Source organism: Silurus aristotelis, assembly GCF_946808225.1.
Source record: "Silurus aristotelis genome assembly, chromosome: 19".
Lineage (NCBI taxonomy): Eukaryota > Metazoa > Chordata > Actinopteri > Siluriformes > Siluridae > Silurus > Silurus aristotelis.
In genome coordinates, this window is record NC_139592.1 from 13,748,417 (window position 1) to 13,768,048 (window position 19,632).

Sequence of the window (19,632 nt, forward strand, 5' to 3'; positions counted from 1 at the left end):
TTTTGTTTGTCAGCACTGGCAGTGTGAGATTAAGATTTAAGACAGAAGTTGTGCTATAACAGTCAGACCTAGGACTATAAGGACTATAAGGTACATGACAGAAGAGACTGGTTCTCACATGTCAGATCAAAGAATGGCCCCTTCATCATGCAGTCCAGTGGTGAGTTGTTTGCTTGTTTATTTGTTTGTTTGTTTGTTTATGTATTTGTTTTTATTATGTTTGTATATTCCTTTTTTTTTTTTTTTTTTACAGATTTTGAATAGGTTCTAATAGTGATCACTGATACAGTGCCCTAATTATTCTCCCCACAGTGGTTATTTCAATTTTTCTGCGTTAAGGTCAAATTAAAGAACATTTAAATTAGATTTTTTTACAGAATTAAAATTATCTAAAGTCAATCAAGTCCCCCAAGTCAATACTTACAGTATATTGTCCTTTGGCAACAGTTAAGGATTTGATTGGTTTCACGTGTGTCTCTATTAGGCATTTTCACCTCTTCGTCAATGCAAATTTTCTGCCACATCTCACAATTTGACGATCAACTGCAATTTTTAAGTTTAAAGATTTTTAGTGGGATTTAAGTATAGGATTTGGCTTAGCCTTTCGAAAACACAATATGCGTTTATCCAGAATGACTTACAATTATAAAACCTGCTTAAGGGCCCAGCAGTGGCATCTGATGAGATAAGTTCTGCAGAACTAATCTAATGGTATATTTTAGCAAATAGAGAAAAATAAACAATGATCACGGGGGGAAGTGAATAATTTCTGTATGGCTGATTTCTGTTCATCTGAAATGTCATCTTATGTTCATTGTTGACCACAGTGCCCAGATCTTCCTCTTAATATTATTGAGGAAATTCTCCTGAACCTACCGGCCCAGCAGGTGATTTGTGTGTGTCGTCTGGTGTGTAACGAGTACAGCACTGCGTTTTGGAAAGAGCGATGCCGTAGGAAAGGATTCAAGCCTCTCAATATGCAAAAAATCCCAAGAGATTGGCAAACCTTCTATATTCTATGCAAGAAGCGTCAGAATCTGCTGAAAAACCCCAAAGCAGATGGTGAGCAAAAGAAAATGATTAGACAGTTGTTTTTTCAACAAATCGGAGGTCACTGTAATATGGTATGGCAAACAAATGTCTTAAACGATGTTATATATACAGTGTTCAGTTAAAAAGGTTGGAATTTGAAGAAAAAATTTCTATAATTCTGCATGTAAGATGACATTAGTCTTTCTAAAACTGTATTTCATGTCTTTTGGCATGCTTATAAAATATACTATATGGACAAATGTTTGTGGACACCTGACCATAAGATTATTATTTGCTTTTTGAACATTCCTTTTCCACATTTAGTCCTCATTTGCTGTTATATTCATCACCAAACCTCTGGGAAGATCTTCCAAAATTTTGGAGCGTGGCATTGGACATTTGTGCTCATTTAGCCACAAGAGCATTAGTATAGTCAAGTGCTGATGTAGGGTGAGGAGGCCTAGGGTGTCGTCTGTGTTCCAGTTCATCCCAAAGGTGTTCAGTAGGGTTGAGGTCAGAGCTCTATAGTAGGCCATTCAAGATCTTCCACTCCAAGCCAGTCAAACCAGATCTTAATGGAGCTCACTTTGTGCACTGGGGCATTGGCATGTTGATCATTGTCACAGGTTTGACTCTCCTAGTTAAGTGAAGTGAAGAAAAATGTCATGCTACCACATTCAAAGTCATCCTATGCAATTGTGTGCCCCCAGCTTTGTGGTGAATAATCAGATTTGGCTGAAAAAGTCATGTGACTCCATCATTTTTACATTTTAGTGTTTAGTGTTATTTTGCTATTTTGAGTTTATAGTATATCAATATGTATATATCGACATGTAAAATCCTTTAAGAAATTATACATAAAATGTACATTGTAGTAGAACCGAAATCAGTCTGTTTTAGTTGATTCATTATTATAAACTTACAGATAGTAATGTCAAAAATATTCTTTCATCTAGAGAATTTTTCTGGCTGGAACATCATAGAAAATGGAGGTGATCAGTGGGTTGTTGAGGGTTTGTTCTTACCTCATCCAGATGACAGTGTAAAAAATGCTTTGTTACTTCTTATGAGTAAGCTTCTAATTACATTTATACAACATGCATTTAATCTATGCCTCATGTCTGGCTATACAATAAGGGTATTATATATACTTGTAAAATAAGCTATGATTTATTCATCAGGCAATGCATAAAGAGCCAGCTGATAGACCTTGAGATAGAAGATTACAGTCCAACATTCATGGATGAAATACAGCCTGATATTGTAATATCAGACTGGTGAGTGTGTTCAGCATTCATTTGTCATTTCTCTCCTGAGTGGTGTGTAAAAATACTTCAATTGTACCTCTACTTGTCAAATCCTTAATTCTTGCTTATTTGTCCAGGTATGCACCACGATGGGACTGTGGCAGTTTGTATAAAATATGTGTTGAGTTACTTGATCACAAGAAGCAGACAATCCAGATCTTTAAACCTGAGCGAGTGACTTTTCCACAATGTAATGATCAGAAGTGGAATCAGGTTAGTAACATGTATATGATCCCAAATTAGAGTTTATAACACAGCATGCATGCTTGGGGTGGGGTGTAAAGGGAGGATATTACTGAACATAATGCATGCTGTAAAAAGTGAAATAGAATAAAACTGAATGTTTAAATGTCACAGTGTTTACATAGCTACCAGATTGCATCAGGTACCTAGGGAGGACACTGAAGTACATTTAAATCATTGTCATGTTCATCTAACCAGTTTAAGACAAGTTGGTGACATGGTGCTGTATCAGGCTGGTAATATTCAGTATAAGATGGGTATAGAAGTGTTTATTATATTGACACCAAATTCTGGATATTGCAGCAGAAATTTAGAACATAAATGTGTAAACAAACATCATTGTAAACTAAGGCTTACAAATTGTCAATTATTCCTTTAACCAGTTGATCAATAATTAATTCTATTCATATTTATGAGATCAACATTTTAATAATTCAATGTGACTCACCTATTTTGCTTGTTATGCACCTTGGACCAACATTGTGTGGTCTTTTGACATTGTCTTGTGTTGTACAGACCTAACACCTTCTGCAATAATTCTGATGGGTATTGTTGTAGAAATAACACTATTTTTTGCCTGTTTCAGCCCTAGTTAACCAACCTTACAAATCAATGACAGGGAGACAGTACTATTATCAAAGGTTTCTGAACAAGAAAGGAATAAATGTTGTCATAGGTGTATAGGTGTACATGCTTCATGTTTTTTTGTTTAACCTGCATATAAATAATTCTTTTTTAGATGACTCATACCTTTAAGGACTACGGACCTGGTGATCGATTAATTCTTTTTAAACATTGAGGGAGAGACACACAGTTTTGGGCTGGACATATACGGATGGAATACGGGGTTACAAACAGTAGTGTGGAAATACTTCTTTATTATATTAGGTGTCCACATACTTCGGGACATTTATGGTGTGTAAATTGTAATTGATGAAAGGGCAAATTGCTAATAAATAAATTACAAATTTAGTACATACAGTAGGTTTATTTTTTGTGTTCAGTCAAAACCAATTCCAACTCATAAAACTCATAAAACATAAAAATTTATGTGTGTGATATTCAACAAACTGTTTTTTTATACTTCATATTATATTAATACAAGATAAATATTTCACTAATGTGCTTGTTGTGTGCACCATTGTGAGTCTTGTGACTTAATATCAGACCCGGGCCCTCCTGCAATGTTGGAAGATGATTGTAGAAGGGGCAACTATGGCTTCATGGTTTGTTGAGAGCTTCAATATTTTAAAGTAAGAAAGGCCAAGGAGGAGGTTTATGGATGTGGTGAGGGCAGACATGCAGGTAGTTGGTGTAAAAGAGGACAGAGTGGTATGGAGACGAATGATCCGCTGTGGCGACCCCTAACAGGAGCGGCCGGAAAAAAACAAGAAACAAAAGTAACAAAAAATGGCAAAAATCCTTTTGATTGTTTCTTTTTCAAAGGGAAATGTACATGTACTGTACTGTAAACTCAACAAAAATTGTGAATTATTTGTCATAAATGTTTTATTTACTACTTTAAATGAATAATACAATAATAAAATAGTTCTGGCGAACTATCAGATTTTTCACGGGTTAATATTTAGTCTGGGTCCAAATGAAAAGTCACCAACCATTGAGGTCACACATGTCGAGGTCACGAGTATTGAGGTTCCACTGTATGTATGTGACTGAAAAATCGAATTAACATACCAGTTGTTTATCATTCTGAAAAACAGCTGGACGGGAAACAAATCCCCAATGGGAATGCTTTACAGAGCCAACACCAGGGAACACAGAGTGCAGTACCAGCAGTGATGTAATGAAAATGAGAGGTGTAACAGTTTAAACATGTTCACTGAAGTGTTAACTCGTTTTTTTACATTTTGTAGTTTTAATATATATATATTCATGTAGTTGTTTTAGTAGACGCAAGTATAAGTTGCACTAAAACTAAGTAGTTACTTCATTTAATTTGATTAGGTTTCATTACTTTTTTTTTTTTTTTGTACATGTTTTAGCAGACACACAGTGCAGTTGCAATGAAAGTTCTTTTAAGTGTCTTAAATAGTGAATATTTATGAAATACCTCAGAGAATATGTTATAAATATTATGCACAATAAATGTTAATTTATTTTCACCAATTTTCTCAATTTTCACTAATATATAGTGTTGAAAATGTAATTGATGACAGGGAAAATTACATGTATAATCTTCTTTTGGATGCTCCTGTTAAGAGTCGCCACTGCGGATCATCCATCTCCATATCACTCTTTCCTCTACATCTGCCTCTTTCAAACCTAGGCTAAACTACATAGAAATAATTTTTAAATTTTTACATGTAATAATTTATGTCTAAATGTAAATGTGCAGTGGTTAAGGCTCTGGGTTAAAACTGGATTAAACAAGGTTCTTAACCCTCTGTATCATGGCTGACCATGAGCTTCCTAACATTGTGGGGATATTTGAAGAAATAGATTTCACTGTGATTTCGCTGTTTTATATATATACATTGGGTACGGAAAGTATTCAGACCCCCTTAAATTTTTCACACAGTCACAGAGTTGTTGTGAAGCCACTCCATCGTTATTTTAGCTGTGTGCTTAGGGTCATTGTCTTGTTGGAAGGTAAACCTTCAGCCCAGTCTGAGGTCCAAAGCACTCTGGAGAAGGTTTTCGTCCAGGATATCCCTGTGCTTGGCCGCATTCATCTTTCCCTTGATTGCAACCAGTCGTCCTGTCCCTGCAGCTGAAAAACACCCCCACAGCATGATGCTGCCACCACCATGCTTCATTGTTGAGACTGTACTGGACAGGTGATGAGCAGTGCCTGGTTTTCTCCACACATACCGCTTAGAATTAAGGCCAAAAAGTTCTATCTTGGTCTCATCAGACCAGAGAATCTTATTTCTCACCATCTTGGAGAACTCCATGCGGGTTTTTATGTGTCCTGCACTGAGGAGAGGCTTCCGTCGGGCCACTCTGCTATAAAGCCCCACTGGTGAAGGGCTGCAGTGATGGTTGACTTTCTACAACTTTCTCCCATCTCCCGACTGCATCTCTGGAGCTCAGCCACAGTGATCTTTGGGTTCTTCTTTACCTCTCTCACCAAGGCTCTTCTCCCCCGATAGCTCAGTTTGGCCGGTCGGCCAGCTCTAGGAATGGTTCTGGTCGTCCCAAACGTCTTCCATTTGAGGATTATGGAGGCCACTGTGCTCTTAGGAACCTTAAGTGCAGCAAAAAATTTTTTGGAACCTTGGCCAGATCTGTGCCTTGCCACAATTCTGTCTCTGAGCTCTTCAGGCAGTTCCTTTGACCTTAATGATTCTCATTTGCTCTGACATGCATTGTGATCTGTAAGGTCTTATATAAACAGGTGTGTGGCTTTCCTAATCAAGTCCAATCAGTATAATCAAAAATTTCTGGACTCAAATGAAGGTGTAGAACCATCTCAAGGATGATCTGAAGAAATGGAGAGCACCTGAGTTAAATATATGAGTGTCACAGCAAAGGGTCTGAATACTTAGGACCATGTGATATTTCAGTTTTTCTTTTTTAATAAATCTGCAAAAAGGTCAACAATTCTGTGTTTTTCTGTCAGTATGGGGTGCTATGTGTACATTCATGAGGAAAATAAATGAACTTAAATTATTTTAGCAAATGGCTGCAATATAACAAAAAGTGAAAAATTTAAGGGGGTCTGAATACTTTCCATACCCACTGTATATATATATATATATATATATATATATATATATATATATATATATATATATATATATATATATATATATATATATATATATAATGTATATATCTGTGTGTTTCTGGTGTGTGTGTGTGTGTGTGTGTGTGTGTGTGTGTGTGTGTGTGTTTGTGTCTTTCGCTGGGGCTTTGACACGAGCGCCACCTTGTGGATTTATCTTTCATACATTCACTTTCTCATCAGTTGTTTTTCACCATATTTGGACCTTACTGCACCCATGTAAGTACCTGCCAGTTTTATTACTTTATTCATGATTTCATTACTTCTGTGGTGTTGCACTTTTAGCTATGTTTATATAACCAAAACGCTTCATGGCAGTAAAGACAATTTTATGCTGGAGTGTACTGTAGGCTATATACAGTATTACTATCACTGCTAGCATATACAGCTGATTTCCTTGTTTATTTATTTAGATAAACCGTCACATTTATCAAAACTTGGCAACCAGGACAAACTATTCACAAAGCTAATAGAGAAGGATAAAAAAAAAGGTATTCCCCCAAATTATCGGCTATTTTCATAAAGGCGACTTAACCGACTATGTGACTCACCTATAAGTAAAACACGTGGCGTTTTTGTATCGAGAAGGGTAGTTTTTGGTTATAAAAATGAACAATCGTAGAACGTTATTATTTGGTCATAATATGTAGTATGGGTTTTTTGAGCACCGCATTCCACATTAGTCCCAATTTGCTCCACTCTCTACTACTCTGGTGCAGTCAGCGTTCCAATTCATCCCAAACGTGTTCACTAGTGTTGAGATCAGAGCTCTATAGCAGGCCACTCGAGATCTTCCTCTCCAAACTATGCAAACCAGATCTTCATGGAGCTCACTTTGTACACAGGGATATCGTCATGCTGGAACAGTTTTGGGTCTATTAGTTCAAGTGAATGCAAAATTTAATGCTAAAGCATCCAAAGACATGCGTCCTAAATAATTGTGTGCCTTCAGCTTTATGGTAACAGTTTGGAAAAGAACCACATATGGCAGGAAGGGTCAGGTGTCACAATACTTTTGTCTATATACTTGGCCTTACTGCAAAACTTACTTCATTAAAAGTCACCAATTCCAAAATGGAACTTTGGACTTTATTAAAAATGGACTTTAACAGTGCTTGAGTACGTTTACTCATTGAGCATAGGCTCAAAGATGCACTAGTCCTCAACACCAATACACATGTTAGTGAAAAGCCAAAAACAGGTTTATTATACTAAAATTCAAATCAAATTGTACACTTCAACACTGCTTAAACCCTGATCAACACAACAGCCTTTTCAACATGAAAGAATGAAAAAAAAAACAGATGAAAAACAAACAAACAAATGTAGTAAAGCAATCTTTCAAAAAAGGTATCTTTAATTAACATATAAAATTAACAAATGAAAGTATCATCAGTGTTCAATGGACAAATAAAATGAAAGTAAATCATTTTAGATAAAGTAAAAACAAATATTTGAAGCTGACTGTACGGTGGCCGAGAAGTTCAAAACACATTAACAAATCCAAAAACAAATTAACAAATCCAAAAACAAATTAACAAATTCAAAAACAAATCAACAAATCCGAAAACAAATTAACAAATTCAAAAACAAAACAACAAATCCAAAAACACATTAACAAATCCGAAAACAAATTAACAAATTAGAAAACACTAACAAATCCAAAAACAAAATAACAAATCCAAAAACAAATGAACAAATCCGAAAACAAATTAACAAATTCAAAAACACATTAACAAATCCAAAAAACACAACGACAAGCCAGACAAACCGGAAAAGGTAGGTATAGTTTGCGAATGGAAACTTACAGCTCATTGGACGAGATACCTGTCACTCACCTGTATATCTTGACTGACAGGTGTCTTGTCCAATGATCTGTAAGTTTCCATTCGCAAACTATACCTACCTTTTCCGGTTTGTCTGGCTTGTTGTGTTTTTCGGATTTGTTAATGTGTTTTTGAATTTGTTAATTTGTTTTCGGATTTGTTAATTTGTTTTTGAATTTGTTAATTTGTTTTCGGATTTGTTATTTTGTTTTTGGATTTGTTAGTGTTTTCTAATTTGTTAATTTTTTTTTCGGATTTGTTAGTGTGTTTTTGGATTTGTTGTTTTGTTTTTTAATTTGTTAATTTGTTTTCGGATTTGTTGTTTTGTTTTTGGATTTGTTAATTTGTTTATGGATTTGTTAATTTGTTTTTGGGTTTGTTAATTTTTTTTTGGGTTTGTTAATTTGTTTTTGGATTTGGTAATTTGTTTTTGGATTTGGTAATTTGTTTTTGGATTTGTTGTTTTGTTTTTGGATTTGGTAATTTGTTTTTGGATTTGTTAATTTGTTTTCGGATTTGTTAAAGTGTTTTGCACTTCTCGGCCACCGTATGACTGTAATTTAATGCACCTCTCACTCTTAAAAGAGGGTTCTTACATTTTTTGGAACGTATTCTAGCTCTTTTTGGACTGTAAACGAGGTGCTAAAAGGTCGCTCACTGGTAGCAGATGTGGGTAGAGGACTGTTGAGCCGTAATGACATCATCATAATTCAAATATATTGGCATAAAAAGTACATATATTGAATCATAAATGAAGTTGAGTAGAGAGTAAATCTTTTCTACACAGTAAAACTAGAAAGTAGACAAAAAATGACATATGTACAGTAATGATGGAAATATACTCATATACTTTATACCACTTTTAACAAACAAACAAATAAAAAATAATGGAAACTATATGCTAATGTTAGGAGAAACGTACTGTGTTTGCTGGGTTTTTGCCATTTTTAGTCCAAAATTAGACAAGAGTTCAATAATTTAAACATTGATTCTATTTCTTTGACTATCTCTGAAAATTGGGTCAGAAAAGGTTTTTTCCATTTTATCTTTTACACCTGCTATGTAATTACCTTTGCATGTTTTTTTAAAATCTAGCTTTCAAATCTAAATTGTAAAATGAATAGTGCATGACAGACATGAGTATAATAGCATGCCACATGAATGTTACTGAGTTTAAGCTTACAGCTTACACATACAGGCTCCAACGCTGAAAACCAGATTAAATTGTAGAGATTTTTAAAAAATGGTTTTTTATATATATATATATATATATATATATATATATATATATATATATATATATATATATATATATATATATATATATATATATATATTATATCTATTGTATATGTATATATAGTATATATACATATACATAGTAATCTAAGCAAAAGTAGCCACCTTTTGCTTAGATTACTGCTTTGCACACTCTTGGCATTCTCTTGATGCCTACTTTGAAGAACCTACAATATGACATATTTTCAGTTCACTTTTTTGTTATGTATATAATTCCACATGTGTTAATTCATAGTTTTGATGCCTTCAGTGTGAATCTACAATTTTCATAGTCATGAAAATAAAGAGAACTCTTTGAATGAGCAGGTGTGTCCAAACTTTTGGTCTGTACTGTATATATAATATATATAAACTTTTGGTCTGTACTGTGTATATATATATATATATATATATATATATATATATATATATATATATATATATATATATATATATATATATATATTTGAATTAAACCGTTCTCCACCCTTTTACTGACTGGGAAAAACCCAATGGAAATTAGGACATGGATTTCTGACAGTTCCGATTTGTCAAAGCAAGCCTGGAAATAATGACACTGACTACTTAACCATAAAAAATAATGTTATGTCAAAAGCTATTAACTTTATGTTTTAGTTTAAAATAAATTAAACTGATTAACTTTACTAATTGCTAAGGAACTGTTTTTCCTAATTCTCCAATTGATCTACTCTGTATTCGTTACATATAGCATATATACATTTATATGCAGACTTGCTACTGTATAACATTGAGATCCAGGACAAACACCTCAAGATGACTTCTAAGGTGCCAAAACAAAGAAGAATGGCTTCTTCAGCATGCAAGCGAGTTGTGAGTTATGACCTTTTTTCACATTAGGCTATTATTTTTTCATTGTGACTAAATTATGATAGTGATCACTGATCCAGTGCTTTCAGTGCTGTTTACCCCATAGTGATTATTTCTCTTTTTCTTTGTTACATATCAAAGTCCATACAAGTACATAATGTGAACTAAAGCAAACTATATTATATAGATGTCCTTAGAATGATTTAAAAAGTACAAAAAATGAAGGGCTGCTTTATTCATAGTAAATAGAGGAATGGGAGGACGATTTAGGAAAATAATGTACAGTAGCATTTTCAGCTACTTTGTTGATTGAGTTGCTTGTAACAGTAAAGCAATGAGCAATGTGAAAAGCTCAGAGGCTTACCAATACCTAGCAATAGAGTTGGTCATGTGCTGTTCAATAATGTAGTTAAAAGCGGATGTAGAAACCCTGAATGTGTCACACCATAAATGGTTTAAGTGTCAATGTCAGTGTGTATCACAGGTCCAGGGCGCACATGTAGTCACGCAGCTGCAATCATGTGGAAGAGCAGCAAATTAAGTAAAAATGATGATGACCCACTTTAAATAAAGTGTGTTTAACAACTATGTTTTAACATTTCAACTAATCCTTAAATGCAATGCACTGTGCATCGTGTAAATAAGTATTTACATTGTGCTTGTATTTACCTGCATGTTATAACATCTAAAATGACACTGCTACCCCTAACCCCTTGAAACCTTGTGCCAGCCTTATCCGTATCACACCTCAGTGCCATCAAGTGTATTGCAGTACATAAACACAATTAGTCTCATTGTACCTAACTTGGTCATTTTTTATTATTTTTTATCTTCTCCCGCTTATCCGGGGCCGGGTCGCGGGGGCAGTAGTCTAAGCAGAGATGCCCAGACTTCCCTCTCCCTAGACACTTCTTCCAGCTCTTCCGGGGGGACACCGCGGCGTTCCCAGGCCAGCCGGGAGACATAGTCTCTCCAGCGTGTCCTAGGTCTTCCCCGGGGTCTCCTCCCAGTGGGACGTGCCCGGAACACCTTCCCAGGAAGGCGTCCAGGAGGCATCCGGAACAGATGCCCGAGCCACCTCAGCTGACCCCTCTCGATGTGGAGGAGCAGCGGCTCTACTCTGAGCTCCTCCTGAGTGACCGAGCTTCTCACCCTATCTCTAAGGAATCGCCCAGCCACCCTGCGGAGAAAGCTAATTTCGGCCGCCTGTATCCGGGATCTTGTCCTTTCGGTCATGACCATAGGTGAGAGTAGGAACGTAGATTGACCTGTAAATCGAGAGTTTCGCCTTGCGGCTCAGCTCTTTCTTTACCACGACAGACCGGTACATCGACCGCATTACTGCAGAAGCTGCACCGATCCGTCTGTCAAACTCCCGTTCCATCCTTCCCTCACTTGTGAACAAAACTCCAAGATACTTAAACTCCTCCACTTGAGGCAGGAACTCTCCACCAACCTGAAGTGGGCAAGCCACCCTTTTCCGACTGAGGACCATGGCCTCGGATTTGGAGGTGCTGATTCTCATCCCAGCCGCTTCACACTCGGCTGCAAACCGTCCCAGTGACTGCAGAAGGTCTTGGTTTGATGAAGCCAACACGACAACATCATCTGCAAAGAGCAGAGACGAAATCGCGTTGTCACCAAACCGGACACCCTCCGGCCCCTGGCTGCACCTAAAAATTCTGTCCATAAAAATTATGAACAGAACCGGTGACAAAGGGCAGCCCTGCCGGAGTCCAACATGCACCGGGAACAAGTCTGACTTACTGCCGGCAATGCGAACCAAGCTCCTGCTTCGGTCGTACAGGGACCGGACAGCCCTTAGTAAAGGACCCCGGACCCCATACTCCCGGCGCACCCTCCACAGGCCGCCGCGAGGGACACAGTCGAATGCCTTTTCCAAATCCACAAAACACATGTGGACTGGTTGGGCAAACTCCCATGAACCCTCCAGCACCCTGTAGAGGGTATAGAGCTGGTCCAGTGTTCCACGGCCTGGACGAAAACCACACTGTTCCTCCTGAATCCGAGGTTCTACTATCGGCCGTATTCTCCTCTCCAGTACCCTGGCATAGACTTTTCCAGGGAGGCTGAGAAGTGTGATCCCCCTATAGTTGGAACACACCCTCCGGTCCCCCTTCTTAAAAAGAGGGACCACCACCCCGGTCTGCCATCCCAGAGGCACTGTCCCCGACCGCCACACGATGCTGCAGAGGCGTGTCAGCCAAGACAGCCCCACAACATCCAGAGACTTGAGGTACTCAGGGCGGATCTTATCCACCCCCGGTGCCTTGCCACCAAGGAGTTTCTTGACTACCTCGGTGACTTCAGCTTGGGTGATGGACGAGTCCACCTCTGAGCCCTTAGCCTCTGCTTCCTCGAAGGAAGACGTGACGGCGGAATTGAGGAGATCCTCGAAGTATTCCTTCCACCGTCCAATGACCTCCCCAGGTGAGGTCAACAGCTCCCCACCTCTACTGTAAACAGCATTGGTAGGGCACTGCTCCCTTCTCCTGAGGCGCTGGACAGTTTGCCAGAATCTCTTCGAGGCCAGCCGATAGTCCTTCTCCATGGCCTCACCGAACTCCTCCCGGGCCCGAGTTTTTGCCTCCACAATCACCCGGGCTGCAGTTCGCTTGGCCTGCCGGTACCCGTCGGCTGCCTCAGGAGTCCCACAAGCCAACCAGGCCCGATAGGACTCCTTCTTCAGCTTGACGGCACCCCTTACTTCCGGTGTCCACCACCGGGTTCGGGGATCGACAGGCACCGGAGACCTTACAGCCACAGCTCCGAGCGGCCGCTTCGACAATGGAGGTGAAGAACATGGTCCACTCGGACTCAATATCTCCAGCCTCCCTCGGGATCCGGTTGAAGATCTCTCTGACAGGAGACTCGGCCAAACGTTCCCAGCAGACCCTCACAGTACGCTTGGGTCTGCCAAGTCTGTCCAGCTTCCTCCCCCGCCATCGGATCCAACTCACCACCAGGTGGTGATCAGTTGACAGCTCCGCCCCTCTCTTTACCCGAGTGTCCAAGACATACGGCCGCAGGTCAGATAAAACGACCACAAAGTCGATCATCGACCTACGGCCTAGGTTGTCCTGGTGCCACGTGTACTGATGGACACCCTTATGCTTGAACATGGTGTTCGTTATGGACAAACTGTAACTAGCACAGAAGTCCAATAACTGAACACCGCTCGGGTTCAGATCAGGGGGGCCGTTCCTCCCAATCACGCCCCTCCAGGTGTCACTGTCGCTGCCCACGTGGGCATTGAAGTCTCCCAGTAGAACGACGGAGTCGGAGCACTTTCCAGCACCCCTCCCAGAGACCCCAAGAAGGCTGGGTACTCTACACTGCCGTTTGGCCCGTAGGCACACACGACAGTGAGAGACCTATCCCCGACCCGTAGGCGCAGGGAAACGACCCTCTCATTAACTGCGGTAAACTCCAACACATGGCGGCTGAGCTGGGGGGCTATAAGCAAACCCACACCAGCCCGCCGCCTTTCACCATGGGCAACTCCAGAGTGGTGAAGAGTCCATCCTCTCTCGAGGAGTGTGGTTCCAAAGCCCAAGCCATGCGTAGAGGTGATCCCGACTATCTCTAGTCGGAACCTTTCAACCTCACGCACAATCTCAGACTCCTTCCCCGCCAGTGAGGTGACATTCCACGTCCCTAGAGCTAGCTTCCGTGTCCAGGGATCGGGTTGTCGAGGCCCCCGCCTTCGACTGCTGCCCGATCCTCTTCGCACCGGCCCCTTACGGTCCCTCCTGCAGGTGGTGAGCCCACGGGAAGGCAGCCCCACGTCGCTCCTTCGGGCTGAGCCCGGCCGGACCCCGTATTTTTTAAAGATGACTGTATTATATAATTAGTATTTCTATTAGTATTAGGCTAGTAGTAGAAGCGTAATCTGAGCGCTAACTAGTGTTTTACATCTAAAAGCTACAATCCTAGGGAGGCAAGAAAATAAATAGTCAAAAAAACTATTATTTCTTCTATAATGCAGTCAGGCAGAGCAAGACAGACATGTTAAGCACTCTGACAATCCATGCTAACTTTAGGTTTGTGTATAAAGTGCTATGCTTTAAGCCACTAGTTAAGCTTCGTCTGGTTATAAGTGCAACCGCTAACAGCACATGTTTCCTGAGCTTTTTAATGTCACTTTAACATATTCCCACCTAAAAAAAAAACAACGGCACACATATTGCTGTCGGCGCAAGTCAGTCAGTGCTGCTACTACCTCAGAAGGAAGTTGTACCCATAATTGTTTTTACAGCAGCAGGTGTTTTTTTTTTTTATCTCACATATCTCTCTTTTGATTTTTGCATTTCCTCCCATTTCTCAGCACAGTTTTCCAAATTAGATGGAGAATTTTGTTTACGGCTAGTTTCGGCTAAGTACAGAAATTTTCAGCTGGATTTAAGTCTGGGCTTTCGGAAAACCTTTTTTATACGTCTATTTTTGCTCTGTGCTTTAGCTCATGGCCATGTAGGAACATTTTTTGCATGCTTACATGTTGGCCATGATGGCATCAAGATTTCCAGTTCCTCTTTTTGAAAACCAATTTAAAGCTTTACAGTCACAGCAAAATGGGTAGTAAATATTTTCTGGATGAGCTGTATGGCTGATCTTTGTTTCTCTGAAATGTAATGTTCTGTTCTTTGTTTAAACACAGTGCCCGCATCTTCCTCTTAATGCTATTGAGGAAATTCTCCTAAACCTCCCGGCCCAACAGGTGATTTGTGTGTGTCGTCTGGTGTGTAACGAGTGGAAGTCAGTGGTGGACAGCACTGCGTTTTGGAGGGAGCGATGCCGTAGGAAAGGATTGAAGCCTCTCAATAACAACAGTGTCCCAAGAAATTGGCAAATGTTCTATTTTTTATGTAAGATGCGCCGGAATCTGTTGAAAAATCCCAATGCAGATGGTGAGCAAAAAACAAAAACAATTAAACTGGGCTAAATGACGGTCATTATACATTGTTCAGTTAACAGATCAGAGTCAGTCTGCTTTAGTTAGTAGGTTTGTTATGATAACTATTATAAGTAATGTCAGAAATGTTCTTTCCTCTAGAGGAATTCACTGGCTGGAACATCTTACATAATGGAGGTGATCGATGGAAGGTAGATCGAATATTCACACCTCATCCAGATGAAACTGTAACAAAATGCTTCGTTACATCTTACAGGTAAAATTCATTTTGCAATCAAACATTTTCACACTGAACATCCTTACTGCATGTCTAGCCCCCTTTGTATCTTATCATTTTAAACTGTTGATATGCAAAAATAATAGGTGGCCCAAAACTAACTATGACAGTTTTAAATAAAAATGCATGGGCTGTGCAACCATTAACACGTAGAATCCTGCTATCTGTGAGCAATAATAATCGATTCATAATTCAGTAAATGCTACAGTATGATTAATTTTCAGCAAATGCATAAAGAGCCAGCTGATAGACCTTAAGAAGGAAGGTTACAGTCCTGCGTTTATGGATGAAATACAGCCCAATATTGTAATATCAGACTGGTAAGTACTTGTTCAGTTTCCTTTGTTATTTCTGTCATAAATAGTGTTTAAAAACACCTTCTGATTCTTTTAACTGTTTTTGTCAAAATCTTTATTGTGCCTTATGTACCCAGGTATGCTCCACGCTGGGACTGTGGCAGTTTGTATGAAATTCATGTTGAGTTGCTCACTCAAAAGAAGAAGACAGTCCAGTTCTTTTGTCCCGACCAAGTGACATTTCCACAATGGAATGATCAGAAATGGATGAATGTTAGTCACATTTATATTTATTGAAGATTTGCGCTAATCTCATAGTGATTAGATGCTGATGATACGTCAGTGTGTCTGGTATATTGAAAAGGTCTATAGACATTTACTTAAATCATCATATTTTAAAATAAAATACTTTAAATTTAAGTGTATTAGAATAAACTGCTGTATTTAAAAAAATATTACTAAATACTTTAGCAAGGAAGCATTAAATCTTTTGGCAAACCTTCCACCAATTGACCTATTTAATCAGTTCCTTCACTATTACACTGACTCAGTTGATTATGTAAACAATGTTTGATAGCAACAGGTTTTTTTTGTCTTTTTTTAGAGTCTTACATATGCAACCAGTTAATAGATCAAATATTCACATGCATATTCCCTGTGATCTCCCAAATGAAGGTTAGTTTTAAATTAGCCAACAGTTTAATGGTTAACAGTTTGCGAACGACTCATAATTGAGTCCTTATTTAGTTACTTAGTGTTTGGAAAGGGCTACTTTACATCAGCAACACTGACTCAATGACATACAAGTCATTTATAAAAAGGCAACTGATGGCACTTGTATTCATAGCAACTAGTTTCTAGATGGCATTAATCATAAATATATGATATTATTCGTGAGGCAGTCATTCATGCAATTGTATGCAAAATCATGACCCTACTAAACAGCGACTTCAATCAGGGTACAATACTTGGCAATCAAATATTTATTTATTAATCATTTAAAACCTATTTGAAAACTGCCAGCCTGCATATTTCTTACCTTGACCACTTTCTTCCATATGGATAAATTTTCTGTTCTGATCTCAACAAGTCTGGGCAAAATACTGAGTGGGCACCAATCAGAGGCTGCATTTTTATGATGGCATTATTTTTAAATTCCAAAAATACTAAACTAAAGTATCTTGATAGAAAATATGAAGCCATTTATATCAACCCTATCAAATACAAATGACAAAATCCTATTTTATATTTGAGATATGTATTTGAAATGCATGGATCATAAATACTGTCCATCCCTGATCATATCATATTCAACAATGCTTCAAAAAACTATTTTTTTTTTATTTATTTCTGTCTTATTTTTGAACAAGCTGTTAAGTACTTTTATTGATTCTATCTGATTGTATATACTGTATTTTTCCCACACTTTGAACCCCGCGGCTTAAACAACGAAGCGACTAATTTATGAATTTTCAAGCCAAAAAACTGAGCACCAAAACATTAGACCAATGAAATTTCCAAACGGAAACGAAAAAACGCACCTCACCTGTGTTCTGAGCTGCACGGCTTCAGGTGATTTTTAAATGCATGACGATGCTAAAAGATAAACTCTCGAGAGAAATAGTTGTGAAAGGAAGGAGAAAGACAGTAAACAATGACTTTCTTAGTAGGCTATTGTTTAGATATAGTTACAAGCCGTTGTAACGCGTTGAGTCTGGGTCATGGGAGAGCTCGCTAACTCCAGTTGCAACAGAAATCATATAAGCACAGACAGGTTTCCAAAACTCGTCCTTTTTGATTTTTTTTATCTTTTTATATTTTTTTTATATCTTGGTATTTGATAAATGCAGCGGCAGGCTATTCCCAAAATGGCGCTCTGCTCTTAAAGGAGCCACAACATATTTCACCCGTTACACCGTGTAACAGACATTATCTTTCGTTAAAGCCTGTGTAAAGTTCATTAGTTTCAGTGTAGACACCTGCAGCTTATAGACAGGTGCGGCGTATTTATGTTCAAAATAAAAATATTTGTAAAATTCAGTGGGTGAATTTTAATAGTCCAGAAATTACGGTAGCTTCACACTTATTCACTCTTATTGGTTGTTTTATTTTAATTGAAACTATTTTATTTAACTGTTGTCCAATATCACTTTCTATTACTTTTTGTTTTTTTTAGATGACTAATACATTTATGGACTATGGACCTGGTGTTCGATTCATTCGTTTTAAACATGGAGGGAGAGACACACAGTTCTGGGCTGGACATTATGGAATACGGGTTACAAACAGTAGTGTGGAAATTTGTCCTTCAGCTTAAGGATAGTGTATAAAAAGTACATATGTGTAATTGAAGGTAATAATTTCAGATCGTATGTAATAATTATAAGATACAGTATCTCACATTCCAGCAACCATTTTAGCATATCTTCTAAAGGGACAATACAATACAAATTAAACTTGGATATACTTTAGAGTAGTCAATGTACAGCTTGTATAGTACAGATTTGTTGTCCGTTGAAAATCCTTCAACATACAGCCTTTATTGTCAAAATAGCTGCCAACAAAGTGAGTACATCTTTTTCTTACACTCTACATGAACATGTGAAAACTGTGTCCAAAGTGTCAATATTTTGTTTGAGCACCACTGTTATCCAGCACTGCCTTAATCCTTCTGGGCATGGAATTCACCAGAGCTGCACAGGTTGTTGCTGGGATCCTTTTCCACTCCTCCATAATGACATCACAGAGTTGCTGCTGGATCATCTTGGCGGTCCTGTTTTATCATGCCGTGTGGTGGTCTTGGCAACTGTACTTTGTTTGGACCTTTGTTCTTTATGTTATGGTGGATTTATCTATCTTTTCTTTTTTATTTAACTAAGTGTTCCTTGCCATAATATGAATTTGTAAAGTAGTTGTAGTAGCATTAATAATTATATTAACTCTGTACTCACACTCTTCTCTGCACAAGAAAACTGATAGTCTAGAGCACATTAAGAAGGCAAGAATTGTCAAAGATGAACACCTGACAAAGCAGAACTGTAAAGTGAAAACTATTCCAGGTGCCTACCTTCTGAGTCTGATGAGAGAATGTCCCAGTGTAATTGTCATTAACGTGTCCATGTGCTGGTATTAAAGTGACACTTTGCTGTGCCTGTCCAGAGTTAAAGTGACATTGCAATAATGCAAATAAATAACGCAATACTACATTACTTTATTATTGCAATGCAATAAAGTGACCTTGCAATAGTGCAAACGAGTGCAAAATCTTAAGGGACAATAATATAGAAATTAATGTAGAAATGAAACTTGGATATTTTGTAGTCAATGTGCAGATTTACTCTGCTCTATTGTTAAAATAGCTGGCAACAAAAGTAAGTAATAACAGCTGTACTTTGCTTAACCATGCAAAGCCACATGTCCTATTCATCATGTTCATGTTTTTGTCTACCTGACAGGACCATACAAATGTGTGTATCTTTGGTGGATTTGGGTGCTTGCAGTACAATTCTCTCATACTGACCACTGGATGTTGGCAACATGGCACCTAATGGCAAAGAACTCTCTGAGGATTTCAGAATTAGAATTGTTGCTCTCCACAAAGATGGCTAAGGCTCTAAGAAGATTAGTAACATCCTGAAACTGAGTTACTGTACAGTGGCGATACAAAGGTTTTCCAAGTCGGGTTTCACTCGGAGCAGGTCTCACAATGGTGGATCAAAAATGTAAGGCCTTGTGCTGCGTGTCAGGTGCAGAAGCTGCTTTACAAAAACAGCCGCATGAGTGCTGCAGCATTGCTTTAGAGGTTGCAGAAGCAGAAGGTCTGCTTGTCAGTGCACACTGCAA

At 38.4% G+C, this 19,632-nt stretch overlaps 1 pseudogene across 1 annotated transcript; it reads left to right on the plus strand.

The window, feature by feature from the left end:
* Window positions 1-105: 105 nt before the first annotated feature.
* LOC310715025 (F-box only protein 17-like) lies at window positions 106-18,555 on the plus strand (annotated as a pseudogene). Its single transcript, XR_014538232.1, has 12 exons — window positions 106-160; window positions 828-1,062; window positions 1,989-2,102; window positions 2,214-2,309; window positions 2,417-2,552; window positions 3,322-3,352; window positions 10,186-10,286; window positions 14,962-15,211; window positions 15,358-15,472; window positions 15,718-15,813; window positions 15,927-16,062; window positions 17,966-18,555. The product of XR_014538232.1 is annotated as an F-box only protein 17-like (transcript).
* Window positions 18,556-19,632: the final 1,077 nt, after the last annotated feature.